The sequence below is a fragment of the Saccopteryx bilineata genome, chromosome 3 (genome assembly GCF_036850765.1).
Source record: "Saccopteryx bilineata isolate mSacBil1 chromosome 3, mSacBil1_pri_phased_curated, whole genome shotgun sequence".
In the NCBI taxonomy this organism is placed as follows: domain Eukaryota; kingdom Metazoa; phylum Chordata; class Mammalia; order Chiroptera; family Emballonuridae; genus Saccopteryx; species Saccopteryx bilineata.
The window spans coordinates 56647649-56673165 of record NC_089492.1 but is presented as its reverse complement, the minus strand read 5'-3'; the positions used below and the strand labels follow the sequence as shown (position 1 = coordinate 56673165).

The 25517-nt window shown below is 41.7% G+C and overlaps 1 protein-coding gene across 6 annotated transcripts in view; it reads right to left on the bottom strand.

Moving 5' to 3' along the window:
• Positions 1–25517, bottom strand: part of FAM110B (family with sequence similarity 110 member B) — a 161578-nt gene that overhangs the window by 114515 nt on the left and 21546 nt on the right. For 4 of the 6 annotated variants that reach the window (XM_066266160.1, XM_066266162.1, XM_066266164.1 and 1 more), the window contains exon 2: positions 7113–7206. The gene's annotated coding sequence lies outside the window, so the exon portion shown is untranslated. Of the gene's footprint in view, positions 1–1090; positions 1145–7112; positions 7207–25517 lie in introns of all 6 variants that reach the window. The other 2 variants (XM_066266161.1, XM_066266163.1) reach the window with 1 other exon arrangement.

Below are 25517 nucleotides of genomic sequence, written 5' to 3'. Positions count from 1 at the left end.
GTTAAGAACATCAATAGAAAAAGATATTTTTGCTACATTCTTATAAATATACTGCTCACAGAGATTAGGAGACATTTCCACACTTTATATTCATTTTGAAATATCCCCTAATTTTTATAAGTAGTGTATATTAAATGAAGGCAATTGCAAAATAGTCTCAATATTCTCCTCTGTAAAGTCAAGGAGTTAAAGTAAAATCTGCTACATTTTTTTTCTTAGACACTCCCTGACGTCATACACAAAATATGCCCTAGTTCTGAGCAAAGACAACAGTCATTACTAATGTCCCCAGGGTGAATGTTGACTCATGACAGCTTTGCCACCTGATCCAGAGTGACTAACACCTGAGATTTAAATTTTTAAGCAAAAAAAAGGCTACAGTACATTTATACACCATTAGCAATCATTCAGAGAGACAAAGATGACACACTTTTCAATAGGTACAATTATCCCCCTTTTGAAGATTAAGAAACAAAATTGGAAAGAGTTACTAGGTCAGAACAATCTAGAATTCATTTGGTCCCATTCACCCTTCATTTCAAATCCAGACAGTCCCTGCTCGTGTCACATTGGGTGATGCCTATCTGTTCAGGTGACAGAGACCAAAGACAGAGAACAGCCTCTGAGACGAAATGCTAACTGCAGTGGGTGGGTGGACAGAGAGAAGAAAAACCAAGATGAGGAGGCTTGGGCACTCTGAGCAACAATGAGAAAGAGAGAAAAGAAAAGTCTGTTTTCCAATTCTAAGTAATTTCAGAAACAAGTCAGAAAATAAAACCAAGAACGGGAGTCACTAAAAAGAGATGCTACTAAAAATATTAAAGATTACAAGTAATACTCGTTAATACATAAATGAATCTTCATGAAAGTGTGCGACAAATTGTAAACATTTTAAACTAATAAAATAAACAAATTTCCTTTTAGAGAAGAAAAGGCAAATTACACATCTGTGTATCAAAACCTGAAATAGGGCTAATTTTTTTAAAGAAGCATATGTAACAATCAGAATTAATTTACCGCAAATATCAGACCTTGTAGAATGTTAATCAGAACATAGACTAAATTTGAAAAATATTTAATATACTTGTACCTTAAATGTCATTAATACATGTGGTCCATTGATAATTAATGGTCCCAAAAATCCCTAAAAAAACAAAACATATCAACATATTGTTTTTCTCCTTCAGCAATAAGACAAGGTAAAAATAAATAAATTAATACAAGTATGACTGGACATCAATCAGGAAATTCAGCCTAGAAAAATCTAAGTTTATATTACATAAATTTTTAAAAAACAGATATTCATGACTTGAAGAAGAAAAATTCAAATTCTCAGGCTTGGAAGGGTTTGAAGAATGGCATATTACTACCTACTGAAATCTATTCCTGCTTAAATGGTTTGCTCTTTGATAGTACTCAGGTCAGATCAACACCAACAATAGGTAAGGAGAGTTTAAACTAAAGGTCACTTCTGGTGGGAGGGGATGCGAGAAGGACAGGATGGATCACTCATTTATCCCATTCAGAGCAGCAACTAAACTACCAGGATTTCAGAAAATTTCACTTGGCACTTCTACCAATTTTGAGAAGTAGCTATACTATTCTTACTTGTTTAATCTCAAGACAAACCATACCTACATTTCAAAGTCAAATGTTTAAAGTTACGCAAATTTAAAAAAATAAATGAAAAGAGGTCTACCATTGAGAAGAACACTAAGCAAGCTGAAGAGTCACAGTGCTAGACTCCTACCATGACGATGAGTCCTGGCCGATAATTTTAGAACTGCCTGAGCCTGGGTCTTTCCTATGAAATGCTACCATAATACCGTTCTCTGCCAGAATCCAGTGATGTTAATAGAAGCAGAATGATTTTTCCTCCAAATTAACTGAGACAAGATGTAGCAACAGGCATTGACAAAGCCATTCAAGCAGTGCATTTAAGTCAATATCAGAGATGTATCACCATGGATTCCAGAAGAGAGGCTGGTGGCTCCCTCCCCTGGTGGGTAATGTATGGAGAGGGCTCTACAAGTCACAACAGCAAAATGGGCAGGGCTAGGGGCAGTATTGCATAAGGCTAGTTACTATTATTAGTTTGAATTCTTTTCAGTATCTCTGAAGAAGTAGTCCAAGCCACTGCAAGGAATGCCATAAGGGCAGAGACAGGGCCCTGCTCAAGGTCCCCCTCACATGGAAGCAGGAGATGGCAGGGAGGAGGGAAGGTAGACAAGGAAAGAGGGACTGGAGAAGGAGGATAGAGGTGAGGAGATACAGACTCCACACCATCAGGATCCTAAACTGAGGATAGAACAAGAACTGCATTCAAATACACACAAAATATCACCCCAAATGAAATGTCTTTATTTATAGTTTAAACTGTGTTAGAGTAACTAAAGGCAAATTTGAAAAGTCATCATATTCTCAGCATTGTAACAAAGGCATGTTCAGTTCTCCAATTCCCTTGCTGTATTTCCAATTTAGTTCCCACCTTCACTGAGTGTTCTTAATGCCAGGCACGGGTACAAAGATAACAAGACAGGGCTCTGTTGCCAGAGGGCTCAAAAACATTTACTTGCTAAGGGGACTCACAGTCAATTTGAATTATATGCTCTTTTCTTTAAAAGACATTCTTAAGCCAAGTAATGTCGTCTATTTCAAGTATACAGAAAACAATGTGTAAAACAAATGATAAAAAATTATCTAAAGTACCAATGATTCAAATATGCTTTTGGTTCAAAGACTAAAGAAAAGAACATCAAAATTTTTATATAAGCCTCATTTGATTTAGATACAGTAGAATAAAACGTTATTAAATTTCAGTTTGTGTCCCCTTTATAGTTTTGTAACAACCATATAGTATGGGAGATAATACTTCAGTATACATCACAGTTAAGAATGATGAAAGAAAGGCATTATCTAGTGAGAGACCAAAATCATTCTACAAATAGTTTAATCATGTAGGCTAATGGATTCATGCAGGCTAATGTATTCTAGTGTTATTCAAGACCTAATTATCCTTATGCTTCAGTTAGTTTTAGCATTTCATGACAAGACCCAGTTAGTTTTAGCATTTCATGACAAGACACTCGACAGCTGGCTCAGAGGTCGAGTGTCAGCCTGGCATGTGGATGTCTCAGGTTCAATTCCCAGTCAAGGCACACAGCAAAAGTGCTCATCTGCTTCTCTATCCCTCCCGGTCCCCCTTTTTTCACTCTCTTTTCCCCTTCTGCAGCCATGGCTTGATTGGTTCAAGCAAGTTGGCCCTAGGTGTTGAGCATGGCTCCATGAAGCCTCTATATTAGGTACTAAAAATGGCTCAGTTGCTGAGCAATAACCCAGTCTGGGCAGAGCATCACCCCATAGGGTGCTGGCCTGGTGGATCCTGGTCAGGGCACATGCAGGACTCTGGCTCTCTGCCTCCCTTCCTCTCACTTAAAAAAGAATCATTCCTGGTTGGTTGGCTCAACAGCAGAGTGTCAGCCTGGTGTATGGAAGTCCCAGGTTCGATTCCCAGCCAGGACACATAGGAAAGGCACCCATCTGCTTCTCCACTCTTCCCCCCTCTCCTTTCTCTCTGTCTCTCTCCCCCCCCTCCTGCAGACAAGGCTCCATTGTAGCCAAGTTCTCCTAAGCACTGAGGATGGCTCCATGGCCTCCGCCTCAGGCACTAGAATGGCTCCAACTGCAATGGAGTAATGTCCCAGATAGGCCGAGCATTGCCCCTTTGTGGGCATGCTGGATGGATCCTGGTCGGGTGCATGCAGGAGTCTGTCTGTCTGCCTCCCCTCGACTTCTTACTTCATAAAAATACAAAATAAATAAATAAATAAATAATCATGATAAGCAAAGAAAATACTGCCCTTTACATTTAAAAAGTCAACACTAGACCCTGGCCGGTTGGCTCAGTGGTAGAGCGTCGGCCTGGAGTGCAGGAGTCCCAGGTTCGATTCCCAGCCAGGGCACACAGGAGAAGCGCCCATCTGCTTCTCCACCCCTCCCCCTCTCCTTCCTCTCTGTCTCTCTCTTCCCCTCCCGCAGCCAAGGCTCCATTGGAGCAAAGTTGGCCCGGGTGCTGAGGATGGCTCTATGGCCTCTGCCTCAGGTGCTGGAATAGCTCTGGTTGCAACAGAGCAATGCCCCAGATGGGCAGAGCATCGCCTCCTGGTGGGCATGCTGGGTGGATCCCGGTTGGGCGCATGGGGGAGTCTGTCTGACTACCTCCCCATTGCCAAATTCAAAAAAATACAAAAAAAAGTCAACACTAATAAAAGTAAAAAGACTATATAGGACTACATACTCTTCTATTCATCCCAATAGTGAATTATAACCAAACTTTTATGAATTAATTTTTGTGAGCAAAGGACAGACAAGTTAATAAACTAATAAAAAAGTTTTAAGTGTAAATTGTAAATAAATAGTACTTTTGGCTGACAGACTAAACTAACAGCCATTTTTGATATTAGCCAGCATTCAAGGCTGCAGTCTGAACACACTTGCTGATATTGTTGTCATTTCACCATTATCATTGAGGTCCATCACTTGATGAGTACACTACGTGCCCAGCGTGATGTATTTTATAAACGCCTCCTCATTGAATGTTTACAGTAACCACGAGAAGTAGATATTATCTCCATTTTGTAGATGATGACAGTAACAATAGCTAATAATATGTATTAAACATTTCCATTGTGCCAGTCTACATGGCAACTCACTTGTTTAATGCTCTCAATAATCCTATGATAGGGATACTATTATTAACCTGATCTGACAGATGAAGAAAACTGGGACATACAGAGTAAACAGCTACATGTTATAATGTGGCAGTGTCCTGACGCTGATCCAGATCCTCCTAATGCCAAAGCCACATTCTTATCCATCAACCCCAAGGAGTCTAGCTCTCTATGCCTGTCCTCCGTCCCACTTATGAGAAGACCTACAACAACAGACAGGAAGGGGGGCCAGGGCCAGCTTGGCCAGAGGTGCATGCCCCCAATCTATAAGATAACTCATAAATCCTGCTGGGACCCCCCCCCAAGTTTCTTTGAAGCAGCTCACAGTAAGGGAACGAACCGAGGTCCGGTCTCAGCACTGGCACAGCTCAATGGTCCAGGAGCACATGACCCAACAGCCAAGGTTTCTGACCAGAGCACAAGGCATCTGAGAATAAAGAGCCTTGGTTTAGACCGATGCCCCATGTCCATTCAATGGTCATCAGCTGCTTAGTTACTATGGCCCACTACGTGCCTGGCCACACTAGGCTCTCAGTCACTGGTCTAAACAAGCCTGGGGCCCCCTCAGTACCTGCCAGCATGAGGAAACAGACAACTAGGTAAACGGTGGAACAGAGGCTGTCGGAATCACGGCAAACTGTTTCTGGATATAGTGGGGAGCACTAAGAAGGGCAGGAGGCAGCTCCGAGGGTGTGTGAAGAGGTTAACAAAGGCTAAAGGAAAAGGCACTAGGGAGCCACGTCTCAGAAATAAGGCATGCTCCCCCATTCCAGGAGGGAGGCGGGAACCAAAGCTGTCCAGGCAGGATGAAGACAGCTGAGCTAGCTATCCACTGACTGACTGTCAACTGAGGACTGACAGAGACACTGCAAGGAAAGGACGCTAATGTCTCAAGAGCCGTGCTGAGTAGATGTACCACAGGAGAGGTTCTGCTTAGCGAGACGTTCACCACTCCCAGACAGCACCCAGGATAAAGGTGCTCAACGCCTGAGTCCAGTTCTCTACGGAATACTGGAATGACGGACGCATTATCGATGCAGTAGCAGGGAAGTGGCCGCTCGACTACAAAGTGACTACAAAACACCAGCAAAGTTACATGAGAATGACACCTCACAGACACTGCCATTTCAATCAGCAAAGGCCGAAAGAACAAGGAAGAAATAAGGTATAATATTTAGCAGAAATTAAAAAAACACATTTTTTTTTACCCCAGACATTTCGTCCACTGGGTTAAGGCACTTATTACAGTCTAAGCACCATTATTAGCAATATTAGTGTACATATAGAGAGAAAAATAATTCATATGTATACCTCAATCTAACCAATATTATCTCCGAGGAGTGGCTTTAATACTGATAGCCACATTCTATATTACAGATCTGTAATATTTCATTGTTTTGTAACCTATGTTAGTGATTGGAAAAAATACGCTGATTCCATGCAACATGAGAATACTGACAAATTCACAGGTCGGGGGCAGTACGCCGCTCCTGCTTTACTTATCCCCATGAGTGCTTCAGATTCTGATGGTCCAAACTGGGGAGGTTAAATATCCACAGCATTCACAAAAAGAACCACTGCCACCAAACACCCAGGCCAACTTTAAAGAGCGCCAGCAGGCCCTGGCCGGGGTAGCTTGGTTGGTTAGAGGTCATCCTAATATGCTAGAATTACAGGTTCAATCCCCAGTCAGGGCACATACAGGAACAAATCGATGTTTCTGTCTCTCTCTTTCTCCCTTCCTCTCTCTCTAAAATCAATAATTAATAAAAAAACAAAACAAACAAATGAACAAAACCAAAGAGGGCCAGAAGACACGCATGCATCTCTGAGCCAAGGCGACAGTGGAACAGTGAGAAGCCGGAGCTGAGACCAGCCTCTCAGCCAGGCCAGCAGGCGAAGTGGGTGGGTAGGTGGGTGGGTGGCCATTGTCACAGAGTGGCTTCTGCCAATCCCCTACTTCCTGCCAGGGCGTGAGGGACTATGATGAAGTGTGTGTGCCCAGAACAGTGACCAGCATGGGAATGACTCCACAAATGTCTGCTGAATGAAGACAAGGAGGGAAAGGGAAGGAGGAAGGGAGGAGGGGAGCGAGGGAGGATGGGAGAGAGGGAGGAGGTTAAGAGTGAGGGAGGGAGGAGTGGAGAAGAGAAAGCTGACAGAGAGGAGGGAAGAGAATGGAGGCAGGAAAAGGAGGGAGGAGCAGAGAGAGGAAGAAGGGAAAAGAATAGAGGCAGGAGGAGGAGGGAGGGAGAGACAGGAAATAAAAAATGGTGGGAAAAATAAGGGAGGGGAATACCTCAATTCCGCTCAGTGAATAAAAAGTTGTATTGATGCTCATCAGAGTTATACATGAATTTGATATTTTTAACATGTAATTACCTTTTGCTTCCCTTTCGGGCCTTAGAGAGTGTTGCTAATTTTCAAATCAAGACTCAGAACAGGATAGGTGCTCCAGATGTCCAAATGGAGATTTCTAAAGAAAAGGAGATGGAATACAAATTATTCTGGAGAATAAAAGTGATCAATGTTTAAAGAGGCATTAAAAAGTAATTAATTTTCACTGACTAATGAAGACAATACATTTCTTCATATACCTGGGAAAAGATTGGGTCCAAATCTTCTTTCTAACATAGCTGCTCTAGCAAACTCTAATCTGGTTCTAGAAAAACGAATCAACTGTATGACAGACATGCGCCTTTAATGGAAAACAAACCGAAGGAGCCTGTGTAGTGCCATTAGCCTGGAGACCCCCACGTGGCTTTGCACCTCGCCCAACAAGACATCCCCAACACAATTGTTTGTGAAATCCTGCAGGAAACGATTTAGCCTTCTCACAAACAACTGCATACCGGGGAGGAAAACAGGTGTCTTATATTTCAGAAGTTCCGTTCATGTTTGCAGCGGAATAAAATACACAAAGCAGCACTTCATCTCTTCCTCCAAATGCAGTTCCAGTTCCATCAGGAGCTCACAAACACAGGCCCAGTTGTTCTGGGGCTTGTCTTCCCTGGAGCACGGACAGACATTGGAGGCAATGCTGCCCCAAATGCTGAGTATACAGTAATTCATTTTTTAGGAAGGAAACAATTAACATGGACTGGGCAATTACTCAGACCCAGAAATAACGTGACCCCATTTTACAAAGGAAGAAAGAAACTGAGGCTTTCTGAAAAATGGCATGTCCCTTAGGTGCCTGACCCCTAAATGCTTTTTCATCCAAGTACCTCCCCATACATATGTGTTGGGGACTAATTTGAATGAATCACAAATGTAATTGCTATCTGTAAATCTGACAATTCAAATGAAAATACCACATGGCACACTGTCCTCTCCACAAGCATCTGCTTTTGGCGTATGCCACTGATCCAAACTACTACATCTTTGTTATGTGAAACTGGGGGCTCACAGGCAACACAAAGCACTGACTAGAACAGGTATCTGTAGTATTGAGATTTACTATGTATTCTGCATGGTTATAGAAGTAATCAATAGTAAAATGTTCTAAGAAGGCACTTGGGATTTCAACAGATGATGGCTAAGAACATTTCATTAAGGTTGATGCCAGCTTCTCAACCATTAATAATATCTCCTTTCTGGAGATCTGGATAGTGAATGATTTGCCAGAAGTTTGTTAGCCTGCAAATCTCTTTTTTTGTGTGATTTTTTAACTTAGTCACTTTTTTAAAAAAAGTTTCCACTGAGTTGTTTCATTTAGTTGTGCACTCATTGATTGCTTCTCATATATGGCTGTCCGGGGATCAAACTTACAACCTTGGTACACTGGGATGATGCTTTATCCACTGACCCACTCTGCCAGGGCCTAAGCCATATTTTATTTTCCAATTACAATTGACATACGATATTATATTAGTTCCAGGTGCACACCCCAGTGATCAGACGTTATGTAACTTACTAAGTGATCATCCTGATTAATGTTGATCGAATCTGACACCATACATAGTTATTAGAATATTATTGGCCCTGGCCAGTTGGCTCAGTGGTGGAGCATCAGCCTGCTATGTGAATGTCCCAGGTTCAATTCCTGGTCAGGGCACCCAGGAAAAATGCTCATCTGCTTCTCCACCCCTCTCCCTCTTGCTTCTCTCTCTCTCTCTTACCCTCCTGCAGCCATGGCTCAGCTGGAGCAAACTGGCCCCAGGCGCTGAGGATGGCTCCATAGCCTCCGCTTCAGACGCTAAGAAGAGCTCAGTTGCTGAGCAATGAAGCAACACCCAGTGGGCAGAGAATCGTACCCTAGTGGGCATTCCAGGTAGATACCAGTCAGGGTGTATGTGGGAGTCTGTCTCTGCCTTCCTTCCTCTCACTGAATAAAAAATATATATATATTATGGACTGTATTCTCTATGCTGTACTTTACATCCCCATGACTATTCTGTAACAACCGATTTGTACTTCTTGTTTCCTTCACCCCCTTCACCACTCCCTAACAATCCTCCTAGCTGGCAACCATCAAAATGTTCTCTGTATCTTTGAGTCTGTTTCTGTTCTATTTGTTTATTTTGTTTGTTTCTTTCTTTCCTTTTTTTTTTTTTTTTTGTCTTTTTTCTTAAGTGAGAAGCAGGGAGGTTGAGAGACTCCCACATGTGCCCAACTGGGATCCACTTGGATTCTCTGCCCCTCTGGGATGTTGCTCTACCACAACCAGAGCCATTCTAGTGCCTGAGGCAGAGGCCATGGAGCCATCCTCAGCGCCTAGGCCAACTTTGCTCCAATGAAGCCTTGGCTGTGGGAGGGGAAGTGAAAGGTAGAAGGGAGGGGGTAAGGATAGAGAAGCAGATGGGCACTCCTCCTGTGTGCCCTGGCCAGGAATCAAACCCAGGACATCCACATGCTAGGTCAACCCTCTACCACTGAGCCGACCGACCAGGGCCTATTTTGTTTCTTAGATTCAATTGTTGATTGATATGTATTTACTGTCATTTTATTGTTCATATTTTTTATCTTTTTTTTTCTTATTTTTAAAGAAGACCATTTAACATTTCATATAATACGGGTTTGGTAAAGAACTCCTTTAGCTTTCTCTTGTCTGGGAAGCTCCTTATATGTCCTTTGATTCTAAATGATAGCTTTGCGGGGTACAGTAATCTTAGTTGTAGTTCCTCACTTTTCATTACTTTGAATATTTCTTGCCAATCCCTAAAAAGTTTCCATTAAGAAATCAGCTGACAGTTTCATGGGAGTTCCTTTATTTTAACTAACTGCTTTTCTATTGCTGCTTTTAAGATTGTTTGCCTTGAACCTTTTGCATTTTAATTACAATGCTGTCTTGGTATGGACCTCTTTGGGTTCATCTTTGGGACTGTGCTTCCTGGAGTTGTAGTGTATTTCCTTTACCAGGTAAGGGAAGTTTTCTGTCATTATTTTTTCAAATAGGATTTCAATTTCTTGCTCTATCTCTTCTCTTTCTGGCATAGGGACTCCTTACACTATTTTCATTCCTTTGTACTATTTTTCTTTTTGATGTTCCAATTGGGTGTTTTTTGCTTCCTTATATTCTAAATCACTGATATGATTCTTTGCTTCATCTACTCTACTGTTGATTCCTGGTAAATTATTCTCCATTTCATGTTCTATATCCTTCATTTCCAACTATTTTTATTTTATGGGTTTTTTTGGTGTTTGTTTGTTTTGTGTTTTGTTTTTTTTTTTTGCTGTTGAGATTCTAAGTTCCTTGAGCATCCTTATAATAACTGTTTTAAACTCTGTATTTAGCAGTTTTCACTTGTCTCCATTTTGTTTAGTTCTTTTTCTGGAGTTTTGTTTTGTTCATTCATTTGGGACATGTTTGTCTCCTCATTTGGCAGCCTCCTTGTATTTATTTCTATGTATCAGATCTCCTGAACTTGGTAGAGTGGCCTTATATAGTAGGTGTCCTATAGGTTCCAGTGGCACTGCCTCCCCAATCACCCAAGCTGGGCACTCCAGGTGCACCCCCTCTAACCCCGTGTGGGCTGTGTACAACCTCCTGTTGTAGTTGAGCCTCATTGCTGTTGATATGTTAATGAGAAGGATTTACCCCCAGCTGATATTCTGCAAGAATTGGCTGCCATCATGGATCAGTTGTGCAGGAGCCTACCCCATGGAGCAGGACTTACTTCAGCAGGGCTCAGGTGCTCACTGAGTCTGCCTCCTGAGTGTGTTGTTTGTGGGGGTGCTTGGCTGGGTGGTGCTTTGATGTAGTCTGAAGCTATCTGCCAGGTGCACTGGCTCTAGGGACTCCCAGGAGAAGCAGGCCAAGGTCAGCTGCTGCCTATATTCTTCCTAGGACCAGCAACATGAGCTAGAAAGCAAAGTGATGTGCAGATGGCTGCTAGCTTTGCTGGGCTTTGAGGTACCCAGGCAAGGCGAGGTTGTGAATCATGGCCAGTTGCTGCCAATGCTAGGCCTGGGGCCACTTAGCATAAGGTATGGGGCACACCAAGCAAGGCCAGATGCTGCTTGTGTGAGAGATTTTAAATTAGTCTAAAGCATGAGCCAAGGCAGAGACAAGCCATTTGTATGAAAAAGCTAATGTCATTGGCTTGGGTGGGCCTGCAAGTTGGTGGCGCAGGGAATCACCAGGGTGGGGCAAACAGTATTAGCCAGATTGACGGAGATTCAGATATGCCGCCTGCTTGTTGGCTCTGTGTGGGGAGGGCTCAGAATAGGAACAATGGCTTCTGCCAGCACTTCTGTCTAGCAGAAAGTTCACTCCACCCAGTCTTGCCCTGATGCCATAAAATTTACTTCCTCTTCATATGTATGTCCCTGGTGCCTTGTGCGCTGCAGCCCCAGTGCTGGAGTTCAGAGGGACTAAGTCTGAGTAAGTTCGAATAAGTGCAGGCCCTTTAAGAGGAACTGCCTTGGACTCCAGCAGCCCTCTGTCTCACGCAGCCTCAATTCCCCTGGTCTTTACAGCCAGCAGTTATGGGGACTTTTCTTCCTGAAATCTAGGGCTGAGGGGACCTGTTGTGAGGCTGGGACTCCTCCTCCTCAGGGAGGACCTCTGCAGCAGAGATACCCCTTCCGATTCTTATCTGCCACCATGGGAGTGAGATGAGCCTGCTCCACATCACTCCTCTCCTACCAGTCTTCACGTGGCTTCTTCCTTAATTCCCTAGTTGTAGGATTTCCATTCAGCTCAATTTCAGATGGTTCTGAATGATGACTATTCTGTAGTTTAGTTATAATTTTGATGTGGTTGTGGGAGGATGCAAGTACCATGTTTACCTATGCCTCCATCTTGACCTTAAGTCCAAGCTTACAAATTTTAACCTAGATTTTATTTAGCTTCATAAAAAAAATTAAATTAAAGGTAGCCTGAAAATGTCTATTTAAATAACAACTAAAAGTAATATTTCCCCCTCTCACATTTAAAATGTTCAAAACAATCAATTTTCACCTGTTCCATCACCTAGCATTGTTCAACAAGAACAAAAAATAAAATTAGTACTGGATTAAAATAGAAATATAAACTCCAAGTTTATGGTTCTTTTTGATTGCTTACTACCTGAAATTTAAGATTTTATTTTGCTCCTGGCTAGCAGCTTAGTGGATAGAGCACTGGCCTGGCATATGAATGTCCTGGGTTCAATTTCCAGTCAGGGAACATTAGAAAAGCAACCATATGCTTTTCTCCCCACCCTCCACCCCTTCCTCTCTTTCTTTCCCTCTCACAGCCAGCGCTCATCTGGTCCAAGTGTGGCCCTGGGCAGTGAGGATAGCTCCATGGGAGCCCATCAGCCTCAGGTAATAAAAATAGCATGGTACTCAAGCATCAGCCCAAGATGGGGTTGCCAGGTGGATCCCAGTTGGGGTGCATGTGGGAATCTGCCTATTTCTCCTCCTCTCATCTTAAAAAAAAAATTTTGCTGAAATGTGTGGGATACCGGGAATTCAAATGAATAAAGTCATATACATTTAATAGGACATTAAAGAAATATTCATCCAAAATAAGTTTAGGCCTTATTTAAATTGATTATGACCCATAATAACAAAATTAAAATGTTTTCTATTTTACTACTTTGCAACCAGTATTTTTTGTTTTGTCTTAAAATGTTATCAAAATTTTCTTTCCATATTTATCATTATTTTTGCCTTTTTCCTTCTCACATTTTTGAAGAGAGAAAATAACAGAGCTGAACTCCTACTCTCATGATTCACAGATAGAAGAGTCACACAATTATGACTAGGATGGGGAATATTATCACATGAAGAATTTAGGAACTGGATTTATCTTCAAAGTTGCCATGTGATATCAAAACCAACCTGATAAAAGCCATGTGATATCAAAACCAACCTGATAAAAATGATTCATAGCCCTAGTTTTGAAGCTGAGGGATTGTATAGTCAACCGCTCCAATCGATTCATATCACAGTTGGGGACATAAAAGCCAAGAGTGGTCCAGCGACCGCTCAAAATTACATGGCAAAACTGGCCCTAGGTCTCAGATTTCCCAGGTGCCAATCCAGTGCTATGTCAGATCATAACCCATTTTTAATTTCTATAAGTAACCTCACAAGCTTACAATTTCATCTATTTTTCTAAACATCTATTTTTCTACACAGCATGAAACCACTTGGTGCATCAACATAAAGTCTTATGTTAATACAAAACATTATGAATGTTCACAAACATACTCTGCCTTTTGCTCTACTGATAAAACCAGATTAAACAGTGACTGCCCATAAAAATAGGCAATAAAATTTGAAATACTCTTAGGTGGTCTAACCTAGATACTTCTATTCTCAAAATAGAATTTCCTTTTTCTTACTCATAGTCAAATCATAACCATAGCTTTGCTATAGTACAGTTTCAAGTAGATTTTATAGATAGCTATTAAGCAAAATGTGGTTATTCTGCAGTCAAAGCTTAGATAAGCAGTTTTTTAAAGTAAGAATTTCAAGATAATGTACTATTAGATCCATCAGTTTAGACAGAACTCTTACTCTCTAAAACTCCGGATCATTCAAAAGCACTTAAGTGACCTAGGTCAGCAGTTTATGATCATCAACAGCCATCTGTTGACTCCCCAGTTATTTACACCACACAGTGCTAGGTGCAAGAAAACCAATGCATGTGTGAGGATGTCCTTGCCTACTGTAGATTGGTGGCTGAGATAATTAAGGAGGCTTTCATCTAACTGAACTAAGGTTTGTAAGTGACCAATGTGTATATGCACTTGTGTGTTTAAAGGCATAGTTAGTAAAATCACATGTGGCTTTCCCAAAGAATTTGAGTTGACAGATTTAGAAAAGAGTATATATTGTGCCTGACCAGGCAGCGGCGCAGTGGACAGAGCGTTGGACTGGGATGCGGAGGACCCAGGTTCGAAAACCTGAGGTTGCCAGCTTGAGCATGGGCTCATCTGGCTTGAGGAAAAAAAAAAAAAAAAAAAAAAAGCTCACCAGCTTGGACCCAAGGTCGCTGGCTCAAGCAAGGGGTTACTCAGTCTGCTGAAGGCCCGCAGTCAAGGCACATATGAGAAAGCAGTCAATAAACAACTAAGGTGTCACAACGAAAAACTGATGATTGATGCTTCTCATCTCTCTCCGTTCCTGTCTGTCGGTCCCTATCTATCCCTCTCTCTGACTCCCTCTCTGTCACTGTAAAAAAGAAAAAGAAAAAAGAGTATATATTGTGAAGCCAGGTAGATAAAGTAAAATAGGACAAGAGATGGCAGAAGAACCCCTCTGTGCATGCCCAAAAGAACAAAATGGCACAAGAAACAAAAATATCCATTGAAAGGGATTCTTTTCTTGAAAATATGTCAGCAAAAGAAATACTTTCCTTATATTAATAATAGTCTTCATATAAATTGATTCATGATATTAAAACTCAGTGCCAAACAACTCCATTAAAAAAAAAAGAAGACAAGCCGTAAGCACACTTTAAATGAAGAAAATGAATAAATGCCAAGTAAGCACAAGAAGAGCTCTTCAACATAATTAGTCAGTAGGGAAACACAAAATAATACCTTAATGAGACACCAGCATACATACTCATCAAAAAAGGCTAAATTTAGGTCCTGGCTGGTGGCTCAGTAGATAGAGCGTTGGGTTCAATTCCCAGTCAGAGCACACAGAAGAAGCAACCACCTGCTTCTCCCCCACCTCCCTCTTCTCATTCTCTCCCTCCTCCCCACCCACAGCCAGTGGCTCAACTGGTTTAAGCATGGCCCTGGGCACTGAGGATAGCTCTGTTGGAGCACATCAGCCTCAAGCACTAAAAATAGCTGGGTACTCCAGCAGTGGCCCAGATAGAGTTGCCAGGTGGATTCGGTCAAAAAGTTTGCGGGAGTCTGCCTCACTATCTCCCTCTCACCTTAAAACAAACAAACAAACAAAAAGCTAAATTTAAAAGAGTGGAAATATCAGGAGTTTACAAGAAAATATCAAGAATTCACAAGTATATGGAACAACTGAGATTCTTATACAACACTAATGAAAATTCAAAATGTTACAGGGACTTTGACAAATAATTTGGCAGTTTCTTATCAAGTTAAACACACACTTACCATATGACCCAACAATTCCACTTCTAGGTGTTTACCCAAGAAAAACTGAAAACAAATTCCACAGAAAGTCTTATACAAGAATGTTCATAGGAGCCTTATTCTTAGTAGCCCATAACTTGAAAGAACTCAAATGTCCATCAACTGATGAATGGATAAACAAATCATAGCACATCACACAGGGGGATACTACTTAGTAATGAAAAGGAAAGAATTACTGAGGCATACAACGTAAGTAAATCTCAAAAACATTATACTATGTGAAAGAAGAAAACACAAAAGACTAAATGTTTAATTCCATTTATATGAAATTTTTGAGAAAGCAAAACTATAGCAATAGAAAGCAGATCAATTGTTGCCAAAGGTCAGGATGTGGGGGAAGGGATACACTGTCAAGAGGCATACAGATGGAAATGTTCTACATCACGATGGTGGTAATCAGTACATGATTGTGCATATGTATGAAATTTACTAAATAATATTAAAATCGGTAAATTTGAAATCAACTCTAAAACTATTTTTAAAAATCCTTTGATACATTAATTGGGAAACACCCCTTAGGCATCCAGTAGAGTTTATCTTAGTCTAAGTTTATCCTAGTCTAATAAATATACTTATTTATGATATAAATAAAGATATACGATAGGCTTATCAATGTTATAGCTGATACAAGCTTAAAAATGGCTAAAATGTTCCGTAATAGAATCATGTTTCTAAATGTAAGATGATAGAACAATTTTATAGTGTTACTGTAAAATATAGGTAAGAAAACCAACTGCATTCATTCAACAAATATTTCCTAAGGGACTTCCATGTATTGCTCCCTACACTAGATGAAAAAAGTCACCAAGATCCAAAAAATGTAAGTAATGGACTCCCACAGTAGAAGTTATAGATTAATTAATTTTAAAAAAACCTACAAGTTTGAGTTGGTCACTCAACTCTTAGCTATGGCATAAATATGAGTAAAATTACAGATTCAACCAACACAAGGATCAAATCCAACACAAACGCACACAAGTGCTACTTTGATCTAAATTGGTCAACTGTGTAGGGATAGAGGTAATGTGTGATTATGCTCTGGAGGTACTCATGTCAAGCCCCCTTCTAAGGCCAGCTTAGGTGCCGGATCTTCTGTAGTGTTGCCACCCCTCCCCCACAGCTGAATCTCCCAGATGATGTATGCACCTGGAATTACCTTGGATCTACTCTATGATCCAAGCTGAAAAGAGTGTTGAGTACTATCAGATCTCAACAAACCGAGGTATGTATTGGTAAAAAGGGAACCTAGAAATATTTAAATCAACTGGGGAAATGCTAGGAGTGCAAGGGGTATCATTTAGAGGAAGAGACATCATTCTGAGTGGCACAAGTCATGAAGAGGTAAATATGGCTCATGATAAGAGCATACCAGCACTGAACAATTTCAAATTTGAATCAACTTCCTCAAAAGGCAGGGAGACCTGTTGTCAGCAAGCTTACCGAACTAAGAATTCAGCCATACTATATTACTAATATTTCATCTAACGAGCTACCTGGGTCATTACAGTCACCTTACAATCTGTCTCCCCACGCCCCCATTTTCAGCTTTCCACAGGGCAGCAAACTCGATCTTTCTCAGGCCCTCAGGATGACCATTCCCTCCCACCACACCCGCCGCATGCCTACAATCTTCACATTCTTCCAGTGGCTCTGCATCTCCCACAGGATCAAACACACTCAGGCAGGGCCCCTCAATGCAGCCTTTTCTGCCACTGCCTCACACACCGTGCTCAGCAATTCTGAACCACTACAGAACACACTCGGGCCATGCTTTTTCTTGCCTTCATACTGTGCACAAGCCATTCACTGTCTGAAACACCCCACACCTCCTGATGTGTGTCTGGAGGCTTCAGCCCCACTCATCCTTTGCATAGCTTCGAAAACCCATACTTTCAGAAGCATTCCTTTGACCCCATCATGCTTTCAGCATTCCCCATCTTCACGTCCACAGCACCTCACTCATCTCCATGAAAACATCAGCCCAGATATAAAGATCAGTTATGGCTTTAGCTCCCTGATAAACCATTAACCCTGCCTGGTCATTTTAATCCCTAGGACTTAGCCCAGGAGGTGACACTTCATAGATCTTTCTGAATGAGTCAGGGATTCCAAGATAGCCTTGTTCTGTATACTCTGTCTGATCCTATACCCATAAGCAGCATACCAATTTGGGTAATGCAGGACATATAGAGTAGGCCTAGGCAAGTGTTGTCATTTTGAGGCTACAGAAGAATGAGAGGAGCAACTCTCTGAAGAACCCAGGCAGCCTGAGGTTGGGACACAGTATTGGGACCAAAATGATTCCCTAATGGACACTCGTGGGCATTCTGATGTCAGCAGGGTTCAAATCCTGCTTCCATGTCTTGCCTTCACTATGTGACCTTGAGTATCTTAACCTCTTAAAGCCCAGGTTGCCTGGTCTGTGAAATGGAGGTAATCGGAGTCCTTACTTCAGAGGGTCAGTCTGAGGCTCAATGCCAAGGTAGCGGTGCAGGGCAGACAGTGCCGGCCAATCCTCACAGCCTCTTTCTGCCTGCTTTTTCATCAACGAATGGAAATACCTACTTTGAAGTAAAGTGTTTCAACAAAAATGTGTAAAACTGCCAGGCAAATAGGAGTCACGGAGTCACCTGGTTATAAATTACTGATTCTAAACATTCTAGGAAATTCCTTTTACCTTCCAAAAAGGCAGGATTATGAAGCTAGAGACATCTTCTTGAGGTTCAAAGTAAAAAGACTAACTCACCTCACTAATGCTTCTCACGTGCTGTGAAGACACCTTAAAAAGAGGCCTTTTATGTATCCTAATAATTTATTTGGATTGAGTTGAAACAGATTCCTGTATTTCTCTAGGCTTTCTAAAAAAAAAAAAAAAAGCACAGTGAAAAGTTTTATTAAATTCACTCAGATATATCCCATCACTTTTGTTCATTGATTCTCTGTAAACAGTAACACTTAGAAAACCCACATAGAGTCAAAGAGGTGTTACGCCCAAGACAGAAGTTTCTGGAAAATGTCATAGTGGATACACCTGTAAATTGCTTACTATCATATCAATGTCACAAAGTCCTTTTAAGGATAAATATGCCTAGTTCCAAGTAACACTTTAAAAGAAAAAGTACTGCACATCTCAAATGTTCATTTATAACATTTTAAAAAAAAATCACACTCTGACAAGTGGTTTGGTATACAAATATATATTGTTAAACTAGCATGTTATTAACTACTCATGATCCAATTACTAATAATGTCACTTTCCAGGGTTTTAATACTTGTGAATCAGTAGCTGGAAAAGCATCTCATTTCAAAAAGGTTAATAAAATTACTTAGCATAATGTCCTCAAATTTCATCCATGTTGTAGCATGTGTTTCCCTCCTTTTATTGGTTGACTAATACATTACATGTATATACCATGTTTCGCTCTTTCATTCATCCATTGATTGACCTGTGAGTTGCTCTCACGTCTTAGCTATTGTGAATAATGCTGCTGGGAACATGGGATGCACGTAGCTCTTCAAACCCTGCTTTCAAGCCATTTGAAGATAGACCCAGAAGTAGAGTTGCTGGATCATATGATAACTCTACTTTTATAAATTATAATTTTTAAATGACTACCTATTAAATTGGGTATTATATTCCTTGAACAGTAAAAATTGAAATTAATTTAAATAACCATATAATATCATATCAACAAAATTCTGTTTTCTGCTCTGACTATAAACTTTTGATTTCTCTTCCCTCTAGGCATCTCCAAATACTAAATAAGGCAGAATGTTAATGAGGCTCAAGTAGCCTTTTTTGGGAAAGGGTTAAAAAATTAGCCTCCACAATCCACCCAGTGTTGGACTACAGGACATTTAGTGTCCCTTAAGCTGACTGAAGATACATTCAACTCCTCGTGCTCACCAAGCACACGGGCACAACTTCCCGATAGTGCACTCTGATCTTCGAGAGATGGTCTCTGTTTAACACTGAGGTCTGGGGTTTTCTTGGCTAGGTAAGAATAACAACTGGAGTCCCCTTCAAGTGCTTTCAGAGCAGGTGGAAATGATTTCAAGCCAAACAATCTCTACTTTCATCTTTCTCTTAAAAAGCTAATTCGTTAATAAGCAAGTGTAGAACAATGCCAGCATCAACACTGGTATTTTCTGCTATCCTACAAAACTAAGCATAATGTTTCTAAAATGTAATACAATCTACTGGGCACTTTTTTTTAAAATTAAACACAAGCTTTATTAAGATGTCATGTTTTATATTATTGCATTTTTTTATTGTGGTAAATATGTATATCACAAACTTCACCATCTTAGTTATTTTTAAGTCTGCAGTTCAGTGACATTAAGTACTTTCACACTGCCGTCCGACCATCACCACCAGCCACATCCAGAACGCTTATCACCTTGCAAAACTAAAATTCTGGAGCCATTAAACATTAACAGCCTCCTCTTCCCGCAGCCCCTAGTAACTGACATTCTACTTTATGTCTCTATGAATTTGACTACTCTAAGTGCATCATTTAAATGGGGTTATTCAGTATCTGTCCTTCTGTGGCTCATTTCAGTCAGCATAATGTCCTCAGGGTTTATCCGTGTTGTAGCGTGCATCTACTGGGCACTTCTTAATTCTCGTGTCACAGGAAAGCCGTAGCCTTCAGAAGAAAATGTAGAGCCGGGGCATCTCAGCAGAGAGGCCCTGCTGAATAGACAGGCTAAATGTAAATTACTGTGTTTATGAAAGCCAGACCCAGAAGGACCAGCATCAACTGCTCCACAGAATGCTGTTCAGAGCTCCCTTCTGCTGGAGCACCACTGAAATCATCATGCCGGCCCCCAGCAAGTGAGCCAGTGGGGTCTGGGAGCCAGGCTGCCCAGCGCATCTGAGAGATAAGAGAGGGTAAGGTTTCAGTGAGAACTGAACTTTTCATATTTAATGTCTTCTATATGCTATCTTTAGGGCTTTAGGGAAATTAATGTCAATATAAATGACTGGCCAGAAATAATTTACATTATGAGTGAACATCAAATTAATGGCTCCATTACATTTAAGGCAACTTTGCTATCTTAATAGTGATACTAACTTGCATGATAAAAAATATAACTTACCCCATAAAACATAGCATTTATTATTGCATCTTATGCAGCAATTTTTTTGGCTGTTTAGCTGTTTATGTAAGCCTTACTTCCCTAACTAAAATATATATTTCACAAACACAGTCTTTGACGTCTTTTTATTTCCATCTCAAAGTGATGTGCACAAAAAAGCAGGTAGTAAATCTAAGACATAAAAAAATTAAATTGATTAATGATTTTAAAAATTGGTTAAACAAGTTAGTATTTATAGCTTAGTAGGTATAGGCATATGTTTTGCAGTCAAGTATGTTATCCTATTTTGAAACTCAGTTCTACTCAGGGTTGTTCAGTATTAAATGACAATACATTTAACACCATTGGTTTAGAATCTGAAACAGAATAAATAATCAATTGCATTTCAACTACTAATAGTAATAATGTTATTGCAATGGACTAAATGCTTGTGTTCCCCCAAATTAATTTGTGGAACTCCTAAACTCCAATGTGATGGTACTAGAAGATGCTGAATATGTCAGGTTGGGTAGCAATCAAGTCTGGGACATTATGAAAGATCATCGTTCAGGAGGTTTCCCTGGCCAAGAATGTGGCCTAAACCAAAGAACAATTCAAACAGCGCCAAGAAAGGGCCCAGGTGGGATGAACTGAGCACCTTCCACCCACTGACAGTCAGCATCAACTCACCTATCACCTGGCTAAGCCAACTCAAATGCCGCTCCCCCAGGGACCATCCATCCCCCAGGGAACTGCAACCCAGCAACACCTAAACTAAGGCCTCCTGGGTCACCCAGAATTCCTACAAAAATGTGAAGACGGGAAACCCTCATCATTCTGAGCCACTACGTTTTGGGGTCACTTTTCATGCAACAAGAGATAATACAGATTTTACCTCAGCTCCCATCTTTCTGCCCAGTATAATAATTTACTTAAAAGTACCTGTTTCATATATTAAAATATCATCAAAGGGGCATAGAGAATACATACATGTTCCAGTTCCCTCTGGCCACATCAAAGAGGCATGTGGTTTCTCACATTTAAAACCTGTCTGAGGCTCTGGTTGGTTGCCTCAGTGGATAGAGCATCAGCCAGGCATATGCATGTTCTGTGTTCAATTCCAGGTCAGGGCACACAGGGGAAGCAACCAGCTGCTTCTCCCTCCCTCCTTCTCTCCCTTCTCTCCCCCTTCCCCTCCCATAGCCAGTGGCTCATCTGGTTTGAGTGTGGCCCAGGGCTCTGAGGATAGAGCTAGGTAGGTCTGAGCATGGCAGCCTTAAGCACTAAAAATAACTCAGTTGATTCAAGCATCAGCCCCAGACGGGGATTGGTGGATCCTGATTGGGGGGCACGTAGGAGTCTGTCTCACTATCTCACCTCCACTCATTTCAAAAAAAAAATAAATTAAAAATAAACTGTTTGAAAGACCCTAGCTTCTGGGTTGTGATGTATTCAGATTAAACAGATCAACTATATAACCATAAATATAAGCCATAAAAACAAAATGAGTTAAATGATATAGCAAGATATAGTTCAATATTCCAAGAGTTAAATTTGTTTCTAAATAAGACTTTATTTTTATTTTTTATCATTATTAAGTGAGAGGCAGGGAGGCAGATAGACTCCCACATGCACCCTGACTGGGATCCATCCGGCAAGCCCACTAGGGGGCAATATTCTGCCCATTTGGGTCTGCTGCTCTGTTGTTCCGAATGGAGCTATTTCAGCACCTGAGGCAAGGCCCTGGAGCCATCCTCAACGCCTGGGGCCAAATTGCTTGAACCTTTTGAGTCATGGCTGTGGGAGGGGTAGAAAGGGGGGGGGATGGGGTGGACAAGCAGATGGGTGCTTCTCCTACATGCCCTGACAGGAAATCAAACCCAGGACTTCCACAAGCTGGTCTGACGTTTTACCACTGAGCCAACCGGCCAGGGCCAAATAAGACTTATTTTAATTATAGAATACAAATTTCCCTAGGATTCATTTCAATACTTAAATCTCTTTAAAACACATATTTCAGCTCATCAAGGGCATTTTTTAAAAATTAAATTTATTAGGGTAACATATTATGTAAGTTCCAGGTACATGATTCTATAATATATCATTTGTATAATGCATTGATTGCTCACCAAAGGGCTTTTTTACTTAAGCACCTAAGACTAGATTTAGAAATTATCCTCACTATATTCCTACAATCTTAATTTCAATTAATATTATCTATATTAATTTTTGCTGAAATAAAAGTATTCCAAGAATGTCATTTTACTTACTCTAACAAAAAAGTCAAGCTGTCTGAAAATTAAAAAGAACATAAACTGATCAGATTAAAAAAAAGTAAGTCCCCAAGAAAGAATATTATTTTGTAAAAATATTTTTTAAACGGAAGAAAATAAGTACATTTTCTTTTCTTTTTCTTTCTTCAGTGAGGTGGGGGAAGCAGAGAAACAAACCCCCTCATGCAGCCAACCAGGATGCACCCGGCAAGGCCCCTGGGGGCGACGCTCTGCCCATCTGGAGCACTGCTCCACTGCTCAGCAACTGAGCTCTTAGTGCCTGAGGCAGAAGCCACGGAGCCATCCTCAGTACCCATGGCCAACTTGCTCCAATCTAGCCATGGCTTCAGGAGGGGAAAACAGAGAGAGAGAGAGAAAGAGAGGAGAGGGGGGACAGGCAAGAAGACAGACAGGAAGGGAGAGAGATGGAAAACATCAATTCATCATTGTGGCACCTTAGTTATTCATCAGTTACCATTCCATGTGTGCCATGAACAGGGGGCTCCATCGAAGCCAGTGACTACTTGCTTCAGGCAGTGACCTTGGGCTCAAGCCAGTGACCATGGGGTCCTGCCCATGATCCCACGCTCAAGTCAGCAACCCTGCCCTAAAGCTGGTGAGCCCGCACTCAAACTGGCAACCTCCGGGCTTCAACACCGGGTGCTCTGTGTCCCAGGCTGATGCCCTATGCACTGCACTACCACCTGGTCACACTCAGGCTTCCTTTTTTAATTAAAGCTGAATATGCTACAAAACTCATTCCATTATAATTTTTTATTTTAAAATAAAATATGAAGATCATAGTTTTGCTTCCAAGTGTCTAAAACGTTTAATAAGTGGTACCTCAAAACCTTAGAACTGAACTATGAGTATTTTACATATGAAAATCTACACAGACTAAAGACAAATGCAAAATGGTTAGGGAAAAATATGCGTGCACAGGCTTATCAAGCATTAAAAATCATGGACTTTGCTTCAGATTCCTGATGACAAAGTAAAAACCGATGACACCACAGGTCTACTTCTCTGGGAAAACTTTTATAACCCTTTCTGACTTGGCAACATTTTCCCTACAAAACATCCACCCTCCCTACCTCCCTCCCGACCAGGACCCTGGCAAAGTTTACTGTGTCTGGGAACTCTCAAATTATGCACCCTGCACCTCTAAACTGAGTACTGCACCCAGATCAGCAGTTTAACATCACCAGGGAGCAAATTCAAATGCAAATTCTCAGGCCACCCTATGGGCCATTGGTGATGAACAGCCCTCCAGGAGACTCTGGAGGACAAGTTGGGAAACACCGACCCAGACTCGGGGCTCCTAAAGCCACCTGTGCATCATTGTCACCTCCAGGTGCTCTCAGCAGTTCCCCAATTTCTACTCAAATAAGGGAGGGCCAGGAAGCTGCAGAATCCCAGGTGTGCTTGCTGACCGGGTTCACCAGGACGCCTGGAGTAGGTGATTATGAAGGGCCTTTCACGGAAGAATTGATGACTGTTCCTGCGTGGCAGCCCTGATAGTGCCCGTTGTGCTGGGGCCTTTGCCAAGCCGCAGAGAAAGAGAAGGCAGAAGCATAACTCTGCACACAGAGAAGCCAGGACCTTCTGCATTCCCCATTCCCAGGAGGCACACGTTCCCATCACATTGCCAGCACAGAAAAAACACATTTCAAAACTGAAGACCAGCTACTTCACTCCTCCCCAGCTGTGCTTTCAAGTGTTTATCAGTTTATTTCTGTGTTAAAGAGAGGTGACCTTATTTTCCAACACTGTGTTCCTGAGAGAATGCCCTGAAGTAGATTCCATTAAGTCTACTGTGGGGCAGACTCTGACCTTTTTTTTTTTTTTTTTTTTTTTAAGGTGAGAGGAGGGGAGATAGTGAGGTAGACTTCCACAAACATCCCAAAAGAAATCCACCCAGCAACCCCATCTGGGACTAATCCTAGAGTACTGAGCTATTTTTTTTATTAATTTTAATGGGGTGACATTAATAAATCAGGGTACATATGTTCAGAGAAAACCAGATAGAAGGTGATGGGTATGCAACATAATTAAATGTCAAAATAACCTGGAGATGTTTTTTCTGAGCTATTGTTAATACCTGAGCCTGATGCACTCCAACAGAGCTATCCTCAGTGCCCAGGGCCATGCTGGATCCAACAGAGCAAATGACTGTGGGAGGAGAAGAAGAAGAAAATGGAGAGGAGGGCCCTGGCCGGTTGGCTCAGCGGTAGAGTGTCGGCCTGGCGTGCGGGGGACCCAGGTTCGATTCCCGGCCAGGGCACATAGGAGAAGCGCCCATTTGCTTCTCCACCCCCCCCCCCATTCCTTTCTGTTTCTCTCTTCCCCTCCCGCAGCCAGGGCTCCATTGGAGCAAAGATGGCCCGGGTGCTGGGGATGGCTCCTTGGCCTCTGCCCCAGGCGCTAGATTGGCTCTGGTCGTGGCAGAGCGATGCCCCGGAGGGGCAGAGCATCGCCCCCTGGTGGGCAGAGCGTTGCCCCTGGTGGGCGTGCCGGGTGGATCCCGGTTGGGCGCATGCGGGAGTCTGTCTGACTGTCTCTCCCCGTTTCCAGCTTCAGAAAAATACAAAAAAAAAAAAAAGAAATGAAAAAAAAGAAAATGGAGAGGAGGAGAGAGAAGCAAATGGCCACTTCTCCTGTGTGCCCTGACTGGGAATTGAACCCAGGACATCCCTCTACGGAGCTGACACTCTATTTACTGAGCCACCAGCCAGGGCAAAACTCAGAGCTTCTAAGGCATAAATAAATAAATCCAAAGAAAGAAGGTGACGCTAGGCATGGTGAGAGCAATGGCAGTCATGGATTGAACTCAGCACATGGAACAGAAAGCCAACTCTCCAGCCTCTCCTGGT